The sequence below is a fragment of the Oryzias melastigma genome, unplaced genomic scaffold (genome assembly GCF_002922805.2).
Source record: "Oryzias melastigma strain HK-1 unplaced genomic scaffold, ASM292280v2 sc00281, whole genome shotgun sequence".
In the NCBI taxonomy this organism is placed as follows: domain Eukaryota; kingdom Metazoa; phylum Chordata; class Actinopteri; order Beloniformes; family Adrianichthyidae; genus Oryzias; species Oryzias melastigma.
In genome coordinates, this window is record NW_023416904.1 from 98510 (window position 1) to 109354 (window position 10845).

The 10845-nt window shown below is 37.8% G+C and overlaps 1 non-coding gene across 1 annotated transcript; it reads right to left on the bottom strand.

Moving 5' to 3' along the window:
* Positions 1-690: 690 nt before the first annotated feature.
* Positions 691-763, bottom strand: trnar-ucg. Its single transcript has one exon. It is a non-coding gene; the product is annotated as a tRNA-Arg (tRNA).
* Positions 764-10845: the final 10082 nt, after the last annotated feature.

A 10845-nucleotide genomic window follows, 5' to 3' on the forward strand; every position in this document is an offset into this window, starting at 1 on the left:
AAGCCTTCCCCCAGAAGGATTTTTATTTTAGCTTTGATTTTTTAATTGGTTTTATTTTTTTAATAAAACTATTTATTGAACTGGAACCACGTCTTGGCTGCTTGGGAAAAAATCTGTGTCCTTTATCAGGACTGCCCTTAGGGTTCCCCTGCATTCCGGGGTGGCGTTGTTTCCTTTTGGGTTATACCCGACCCCCCCAAATCCACTTTGCCACACGCCAATCTGGAGAGAGGTTATTGCACCCATCCGCCTCTTTCCACACCTCTACCACGAGACAGCGGGATGTAAACAGCTTCTACTTTAATAACGGCGGCTCGAGAGAATTGTACAAGTCATTGTTGAAGCCTTTGAGGGAGAGCTTCATTAGAACACAGTTTCTGGAGGAGTTTGGAGGCGTCAGCATCACAGTGGAGGAGAGGAGGAGGAGCTAAAACTTCAAAAGGAGGAGCTAAAACATCCAAAAGAGGAGCAGCGGGAGGTTCTTCCCTGAAGGGGAGCAGAGAGGGGGGGGGCTGAACTACCTTGATCCGGCTTCTGTCATTGCTTTTCCTGTCTCAGAGACACAAAGACTCCTGGACTTTGAAGCGTCACAGGAAAGAACTCTCGAAAAAAACTGTGTGTTAAATTGGATTTGAACTCAACTTTCATTTCTTTTCTTTTTGAGGATTTTATTGGACTCTTCAAATCCTCCAACCATGAAGGGACTCGAACCCTCAATCTTCTGATCCGAAGTCAGACGCCTTGTCCATTAGGCCACATGGTCAGTGAGGAGATCCAGGTCCAGCTGAAAAGGAGGAGGAGCTTCTGCTGGAGGAGGAGCTTCTGCTGTACTGGAGCTCTGGACTCACAACATCTGTATCAGGCTGTTTCCAGCTGTTTCATCTGAAGAAGCTCCAGCAGCTGCAAACATCTGGATGGACCCCCCCCCCCAATAGAGTCACAACTGAATTTTGTTTGTCCGTGTCAGCGGCCATGTTTCACTACAATTACAATTGAAAACTGGGGCCCGTTTCAAGAAGCAGGTTCTACAAATTTAGAGTTCAAACCTGGACTTAGAGTCAATAGACTCAAAATTCTCAAACTCAGGGTTTTCGGTTTCAGAACAGCTGAAAATGTTTGATTCAATCAACTTGAAGTTGTTAGAACCAGAATCAGGTGTGAGCGTCGCGACCACAAAAAGTCCTGATCAATGGAGCAAAGACAGCACGATTCACCATGGCAACGGGGACAAACAGCTGAGTTTAGTACTTCTGGCGGCGGAAATTGATAAGTTCCTTCAAGCAAATGCGACTATAGGAGAACATTTTCATCAAGAAAAGCAACACAGCTGCAGCGGTAGAACAGAGAGAAAATATCTGCAGTTATTTGAATGATTTCTAATAATGAATAAATAATGTCAGGAAGGTTATTTTGTCTCTTGTTGAGTAAGGAATGGTTTTTAATCTGTTACTAATTTAACCAGTAATCTCCGTAATCGCATGAATGACCAGTTTTGGGTAATCCCCCCCCACGGATATCACTGCACGCTAAAAAAAAACTGTAGCTGCTTTGGCAATCATTCATTCTTTCATTCATCTTCCAGACCCCTTCTTCCCTTTCGGGGTCGCGGGGTGCCGGAGCCTATCCCGGCTGCTGATGGGCGAATGCGGGGTACACCCAGGACAGGTCTCCAGTCTGTCGCAGGGCCACAATCACACACCCATTCACACCTAGGGACAATTTAGAGTCTCCAATTAACCTATGAAGCATGTTTTTGGACGGTGGGAGGAAGCTGGAGTCCCCGGTGAAAACCCACACATGCACGGGGAGAACATGCAAACTCCACACAGAAAGGTCCCAGCCGGGAGTCGAACCGGGGCCTTCTCGCTGTGAGGCAAGAGCGGTAACCACTGCGCCACCGTGCAGCCCCCCTTTTTTAATTATTTTCTTTAATTATCTGGGAATCCTCAGGTTTTTTTATGAATATCCTGAGTTCAAACATGTTATTAGTGTTTTTTTTTTTTTTTAAATAAATGGGCCTCAGTGAACAAATATTTTGAGTGTGTTTATATCTGCAAATAGCTTTTGAAAAACTTTATAAATGTTTTATTAAATATATATGTTTTAAAGCTTTAAAAAAGAATTGCAGACTTTTAATAAGTTTTGTGTTGATTCAGATTACCTCATTTGATTTAAGTCTTGTTTTAATGCCAGAATCAAATGGAGAAAACCTGCATGATTCATTAAGAGATTAATAAACTATTGTCTTTATTTTAGTTACAATATAGCGTAAAAACCTCAAGTTTAAAGATAATGATGGTTAAGATGAGTGTTTTATATCCAGTGGTCGCACGAACCGATTAGTCGACTAATCGAAAAAAATAATTGGAGATTAGTTGACTATTGAAATAATCGTTTGTGGCAGCCATACACGGGGAGAACATGCAAACTCCACACAGAAAGGTCCCAGCCTGGAGTTGAACCGGGGCCTTCTCGCTGAGAGGCAAGAGCACTAACCACTGCACCACCATGCAACCCTGACTTGGCATATGTTTAAAAAGTATTTATTTAATTTTGATTCACAAGACTTAAAAATATTTGCCAAATTCTTTTTTTAAGCGTAAAAACAATTTCCGAAGCCAGGAATCGAACTCGCAAACTCCGCAGTGGGAAGCAGCGTTGCTGACAACCAAGCTAATATTTGACACAAGTGCAGGACGGTAGATGAGTTGACATGCTTTACCGGTGTTTGACATCCCATAATTTCAATTGTTATGGGTCTAAGATAAGGAAAAGAAAACTTTATTTTTTAATAGCGAGTCCCTGGAAAAACTCACTATTTATAATATCGCTGAAATAAAAATGAATCAGGAAACTGCAGTCAGTCGACTCGTGTCCTCCAAATCCTCTACCGACGTAAATAACATTTCCTCTGGATTAATCAGCCTCCTCTCTACATGATCCTCTATGAATGAACATGTCATTTTGGTTTCTGAGTGGTGGAAACGTGACGTCTCTAATGTGAATGTTCTCTAAATGTTCATGAGGAACTCATATTTGAACATCTTTCACTTTAAAAAGGGGCGGAGACCTCAGAGAACTCTAAGTTTCCTGAAGAAAACCTGCTACCGACCAGGTTTCGTTCACAGACTCAGTTACCATAGTGATTGATTCTGAGTTCAGCTTAACCCGCTTCTTGGAACGGGCTTGGTTTCGCCCACTTTCATGGGTTTGAGTTATCTCTCTTTCTGGAACCGAAAACTCAGAGTTTTACTGAATTTGGAGTTCACGAACTCAGAGTTCCAACAAAACCTGCTTCTTGAAATGGACCCCAGCTCTATTAGAATTCTACAAGCCAAACATTTCTCTGTCTTTGATCCTCAGAGATGAAGAACAAAGACTCTCCTGTCAAAGTCAAAGAGTTTTGCTGAAGTTTGACCTGCATTTGGTGGTTGTTCATTTAGAGCTCTGCCTGTATAGAAACGTGGATTATAGAATGTCATGTTATGACTGACTTTAAAATAAAACATTCTACAAAGTCCATCCTTTCAAAGACCTGGATGGTCAAATTCAATCAGATCAAAGAGGAGATTGAAAACCTGCAGAAACCAAAACCCAAGAAGAAATCTTTGATGCAGAGATTCCTTCAGTTGATCAAAGATCTGGAAGACAGAATTGATCTAAACTGGATTTATTTTAGTTGTTTTAGTTTTGACACATTTGACAGAAAAACAAAGTGGGAGGAGTCATCTTTATGAAGTTCATCAGAATCATGGGATGAAGTTCTAGATAATCTATATCTATACCTCCTTGATTCTAAAGGATTTTTCTACAGTGAAGTTTCTAAAAGCTCCAAATGCAGTTACAAAGAACAGTCAGCATTTTCAAATGTTTGTAGAAAGTAAAGCAGCAACAATCAAATGAGCAGCAGGTATTTTTAGTTCATCACTAGAATGAGATCCAGACTGAAGCTCTTTGGAACATTGATCATTCCAGCTGAAACTCACTTTGATCAACTGTGGAAATGACTGGAGATTTCAGGACGTGGATTCAACAAATCCCAGAGAGTTTGCTAAGAAGAAAAGAAGAAAACTCATTTACTGAACTCTGGGATGTTTTCGTCAGAACTGGACTTGAGGAGTCCAGCTTTGGAACCTGCAGAGAACCAACAAACAGCAGAGAGACACACTGTGGGAAAGACTCCACACTTCTGACTGATGTTCACGTCCATTTTATTCTTCACAGGAAAGATTGAGACAGAACACTGACAACTAAAAAGAACAGAGAAGCACTTCTAATCTCTGATACAAAACAGGAATCACAACACAAACACCAGTCTGTTTCTTTATCCACCTCTTCTTTAATACATTTTTACTAAACATTTCCTTCACTAAACTGGTATTTACTAACATGACTCAACAAAATATAACCTGCAATTATTTTATACGGAAAACAATATTGAAATGTTCAAGAATCACATTAAAAGTGTAGAAAAGGACTAGAGTATAAATAATTCGAGTGTTGTCATGGTAACACACAGACTTAGACATGATGGTTACCTTTACAAAATTACAAAAATCTATAAATAAAAATAAACAAGTGAACCTCATTTTTGTTTTATTTAATCTGACTTTCATAATTCAAAACAACACATTTCTATTCAGTGGTATGTCTAACTGAATACATTTCATGAACAAGTTAAATATTTTGTCAATTAAGTCAATAAATGAAACTCACACTGGAAAAAACACAAAATCTTAAAATATTTTATGACTAGTTTCTAGTGTAAATATCTTATGTGTTTTAAGACAAAATTAACTTTTCAGCAGCTAAAAATAACTTGTTTTAGGAGAATAAATCTTAAACATCTTGAGTCAATTCGTCTTGAAAATATCTTATTTTAGGATATTTTCATCTATTTTCAAGACAGATAGTGTTGAAACTAGTTATGTTTTATTAAAAATAAGAATTTTAAGAAGAAACCTTGTTTGTGAATGGAGTGATCTTGTCTCCATCAACAGACTCGCTTGACTTAAGAAAACAGCAACATTTTATTTGTCTAAATTTAGCAATAACAGTTAGACATCCCCATAGCACTACAGCCCAAAAGTAATCCAAGCCAAATTCAAAAAGCAAAAAGCACCTTGTTTCTACATACTCAATTATCTGCATTTAAGGTGTGATCTGCAATGGTGTCTGCTAGTTCTGTAAAAACCGACTAACCAAGACAAAAATATTTGATTTATGACTTAGTTATTTTATCCAAAACTGTTGTCTTTGTATGCATATGATAAATAGACTTCATTAGACAGTTTTTGAAATCAGACAATATGTTTGACACCCAAATAGAGCTATAAAACTTGTTTCAAGATCTCCAGAATCGGCATACTTTAACTTTTGAGCAAACATTTATTTAGAGATTCAGATGAATCAATAAATGATGACAACATCACAGAAATATGATCAATCCACAAACTTTTCCAGTATGTTGAATGTGAGTCATTATTTTATCTCTGAAGCACAATGACATCATTAGAGTGAAAATTGTCCAATTGTGCCGAGGCTTCCTCTGCAGCTGCTCCTGACAGTCTGACTGTCTCTCAAAGATCATTTCAATCATGTCCCTGATAGTTCTGATAATAATCACATTTATTTATTTAGACATTCATTCATTCGTTTGTGTTAAAAAGAAAAAGAAAGAAAAAAACACAAGTCGGGCTAATAGAAAATGTAATCCCGATTCGAACAGCAGCAATACAAAGCTACATCGGTCACTACCAAATAAATCGGAGGGGGGGTGAATCAATCCAAAATTCCACTTTGCATACATTGAAATAGGTTTCCAAAGGTAACCTTTCAGAGCTTGTTATAGCTGTAATTTGGAAATATGACTTATAGTTGTCATATTTAAAGACGTTTTACACAGACTAATCTACATCAACTACCCTCCTAAACACATCTCCCCCCCATCTACGGGACAGTTTTGGTTCAACCCTCCTGCTCCTTGGAGACGGTTGGAAGTAGCGCTAACAACCGGACTGAATTGGATTCACAGAGGTAAGGAGGAAAACAAAGTTTGGTTTTCACCAACCCACAACCCTAGCAGGCGGGAAGCCAACCAGGAAGTAACAAAACGTTGCAGTACCGGCACTGACCAGAGAGGCTGGTGCTTAGAGTGAGCAAATTCCCATAGACTCCCATGTTAAAATCCTCATTTTCACCCCTCTAATAAACCCCTTTAATGCCTGGTGCTTAACGTTTTTATTTCATCAATAGCTGCATATTTGATCCATTACAACTCTGAGGGGAGTGAATTTTTTTTCTAAATTTGTAATTTTTTTTAAAAACAGCTTTTATTTTTGTTTAATGAGGGGGCGGGCTTTTGATTGACAGATGACGATCGTGTGTGTGTGTGTTAATGTGTTGTGTGTGTTGCCAAGTTAATGTGTTGTGTTGTGAACCCTCAGGGCCACCGTACTATCCCTGCCTTGTTATTATTCATAAAAATGTTAGTTTTAAAGTTTTAAAAATTGGCATTATGCGAGCTTCTTGGACTGATTTGGCATTAACTAAGATTCTTGAGGTTATTTTATTTTCTTCAGGGTATTTTAGCTAACATTTCAGCTACATTCTAGCCGTTTTGACTAATTTGGGCATTTTTTTCCTGACTATTTTGGGGTTTGGCTAATATTGGCCAAATTCATCTCATTCTCTGCCATAGTTCCTTCCTGAGCGTAGACTCATGTTTGCTGAACATTGGTCTAGCTTGAGTGCTGTATAATCCGTCTTCTTATTGTGCTGTCCTCACGGCACGTCACTTCATGCTGCTAGACAGCCAGCGAACAAATACAAGTACTCCCAAGTGAATCAAAGTTCCTTCTTTAATTTTCTTCCATTGAAAATTACTATATAATTATTTGCAACTGAAATAAAACAGATAAAAATGTGTTCACAGACATTAGCTTTCAAAAACAAAGTATAACAGGCCTATTGCTAACACAAAGCTTGTAAACGACATTTAAGGTGCATAAAACACAGTTAAATCACATCCTAAGAACATTAACATTGTATATTTTACTTACAAAGACGGTAGAATCCCAACACTCGCGCGCACAGAGCCGACTCAGCACGGACAGCCGCATCTCCCGTGAAAATGTGCTCGATGAAACGTAAGACTGCACGACGAGAGCACTCACTCTGACTTAAATTTAAAAACGAAACTTAACTGAAATGACAGAAATCTCACTCTGACAATTTTTCCCAAACGAAATGTAAAGCAGGATTTACTTAAAAACAAATGCTATTTTCATAACTTAACTAAAGCCATTACACGCATTGTTACAAATGATCAAGTCCACAGTCCCTCCAGATGGAGTTTCTAGATTTGCAGGCTGATGTAGTGTTCAGAGATCAATGTGAATCCTCTGATCCTGAATTGTTTTCTACCAATAGAGAAGTTTCCTTCCCTCATCAAAGTGTCATTGAACACATTAAAAATGTTCTACCTCCAGCTGTGAATCAACCCTCTCTGTTAACATCATTGGCTCCTTTCCTTCCCAGATTTAAGAGCTTGGCTGCCAGTCTTCATGCTCATTTCTCACGTTGAGATAAGTCTATTTTGCAGGTTATCTTTATATCCATAGTTTTTTGCACTCATCAAAGTTATTACTTGAGTTATCAATATGTATTATTACTTACAACCTATTGTTAAGGGTCATAAAACAGAAAGTTAACATTTGCAGAATTATGAATCATAATTATGAATGTTTTTGATGTCCATTCATGTTACCTGTTGCACTTTAAGTGAAATTAAGGAGAATGATAAAGTTTTTCAGAGAATTCTGGGAAATACATAGGGCCCTTGATTTAGGAATTGGTAGATGCGTACAGCTTTACAAAATGAGAAATACACTAAAATGAGGAGAGAAGGAATTTGGGGGAGGAGTTGATTCTTCCTGAAGGGGGCGGTTCTCAACTTGTGATGTAAGCTGCTGAGGACCCGCTCGTTTGTGTGGGTATGGGAGGGGCTGCTGTTGAGAGCAAAGGTTTTTAGAGGATTACTTAGAAATACGTAAATGGATCACAATACTTTTTTGGAGTTCTTTAAAGTGAAGAAAGAACACTATAATACACTTTTCATGGAATTGACCCTTCAATATATTTAAAAGGTTTGATTTATTTATAATTTATATATATATTGGAAGTAATTGAACTTAACCCTTGTGCTCTCTCATGGATTCTAGATGACCCCACCCTTATATTGATGTATAATCCCTCCAATGACAAAGGTGGACAGGATTTTCTGTCTGCTGCAGACAACAGTGAACAGTTATAAATGCTGCCTGTCCGTCTTCTACAATCACCCAACTCTTAGATCTCGCTGTTTATCAACTTTCTAGATTGAGAGAAAACCAACATTTCTCCTGGTTAATCTTACTGGGCTAAACTGATACTGCCACACTGTGAGAAAGACTCCACACTTTTGACTGATGTTCACGTTCACTTTATTCTTCACAGGAAAGATTGAGACAGAACACAGAGAACTAAAAAGAACAGAGAAACACTTCTAATCTCTGATACAAAACAGCAATCACAACAACACAAACACCAGTCTGTTTCTTCATCTGCCTATGTACATTTATAGGAAAATCTTCAGAAAATGTTTAGGTTAAAACAACTCAACAAAATATAAGCGGCAATCACAATATTTCTAGTGTGGAACAATAATTAAATGTTGCCAATCAAAGAAGAAAAGTCTAAAAATCAAAGATATATACAGGATATTTCTAGAAGATGTGTAACGATTGATCCACTTTCCCTGTTCAATGTAAATCTTTATGTCTTTTCCTTCACAAGTTCTCTACTGACAGTTTTCCAGTGTTTCTAAGTTTACGGCATTCATCACATTCTTAATTGGATTTTTTGATTTGATGAGCTTCTCTACTGTGTGAGTTCTTGTGTGTTTTTGAATTTGGAAACATCACTAAAACGTTATCACATTCTTTATAAGAAAAAGGCTTCTCTCTTCTGTGAGCTTTCATGTATGATTTGAGATTAGACACACAACTAAAACGTGTCACATATTTTACAAGAAACCTGCTTCTGTCAAGTGAGTTCTTATGTGTCTTTCGTAACTAAACATATCACTGAAACTTGCATTGCAGTCTTTACAAGAAAAAGGCCCATCTCCTGTGTGAGTTCTAATATGTGATTTGAGACTAGACATATCACTAAAACATGTATCGCATACTTTACAAGAAAAAGGCTTCCCTCCTGTGTGAGTCTTCATGTGTATTTTGAGACTAGACATTAGACTAAAACTTCCTTTACATACTTTACAATAAAAAGACTTCTCTCCTGTGTGAGTCCTCATGTGTGTTTTGAGATTAGAGACATGACTGAAACTTTTATCACATTCTTTACAAACATAAGGTGTTTCATCAGACTTAGTTTTCAAAGACACATCCTCTGAAATTTTTCTGCTCCTAGACTCAACAGAGGAAAGTCTATTTTCTCTTGGAGATTGTTTGCATTTTCTAACCAAATTTTCCTTTCTTAACTTTTTTCTAACATCAGAGTCACACTGACTTTCTGACATGTGAGAGCTGGCCACACTTTGGACATGACTTCTGTCTCTTCTCTTCCTCTGATCTCTGTTCTGTGGCTCTGTCTCTTCATCTAGAGTTGATGTTGATTCTTCATGTTGGTTTTCTTCTTCATCCTGACTCTCAGATACATTAGAGTTCTGCTGATTGTTTAGATATGCTTCACTGTTCTCATATTCCTCATAAGAAGAAATTTCCATCAAGATATCAGTCTTCATTTTCACCTCAGGCTGCTCTTTATTCTCCTTATGACTGATGTAGAACTCTTCTTGTTCTTCTTTAATCAGTGAAGGTTCTCTTTCCTTCTGTTGCAATTCTTTCTGTGGAGGTTCTGGTTCTTCCTGCTCCTCTTCATTCTGTGGAGGTTCTGGTTCTTCCTGCTCCTCTTCATTCTGTGAAGGTTCTGGTTCCTCCCGTTCCTCTTCATTCTGTGAAGGTTCTGGCTCCTTCCACTCCTCTTCATTCTGTGAAGGTTCTGGCTCCTTCCACTCCTCTTCATTCTGTGGAGGTTCTGGTTCCCCCTGTTCCACTCTGGAGTTCCTTTCCTTATCAAAGAGATGCAAGGGCAGGACTACAGGGACACCAAGACAAGAAGGAACCTTTTAATACTTTTTAAAGTCTTTGTAAATCACTTTAATGAAAAGCCGCACAGTTAAAAGTTATAATAATAAAAAACATTTTTTCCTCATTTAAAGTCCCCTTTTAATCTTCTTTTGACCTATTTTGCTCCCAGTGGTCATCTAATTTTCAGATTTAGAGTAATTTGATTTTTAGTATCTGCCAAAACTGAGTCACGATCTAAAACTGTCACCAGGGCTCCCTTGAAAAAGAGGTTTTACATCTCAATGGGATCCACATGGGTAAATAAAGGTTAATAAATAATAAAAACTTTTCTAACACAATTAAAAATGAACAAATTGAATAAACAGGCTTCATTTTGTTAATATATTTTTTTTCTTTTTTTAGTTTTTCTTGAACAGATCTCCTCCTTACATCATTCAAAGCACTGATGATTTTGACAGATCTGGTTTATTTGTTGATTTTATTGTTTATTTCATCTATCCCCAGTGAGAGGTAGTTATAGTAGCAGAGGACAATGTGAAGAAGAATTTAAAGTACTAAATTCTGACTTGCTCTACTAAACTTACTTTTTTCCCTTTAAAGCTTCCATTAAGGACTGATTTCAGAACCTTTTAAAAACAGCAAAGAGGAAGCGAAGGTGAAAGATTGACTGCAGAGAGACGATTTACCAGAATCCTCA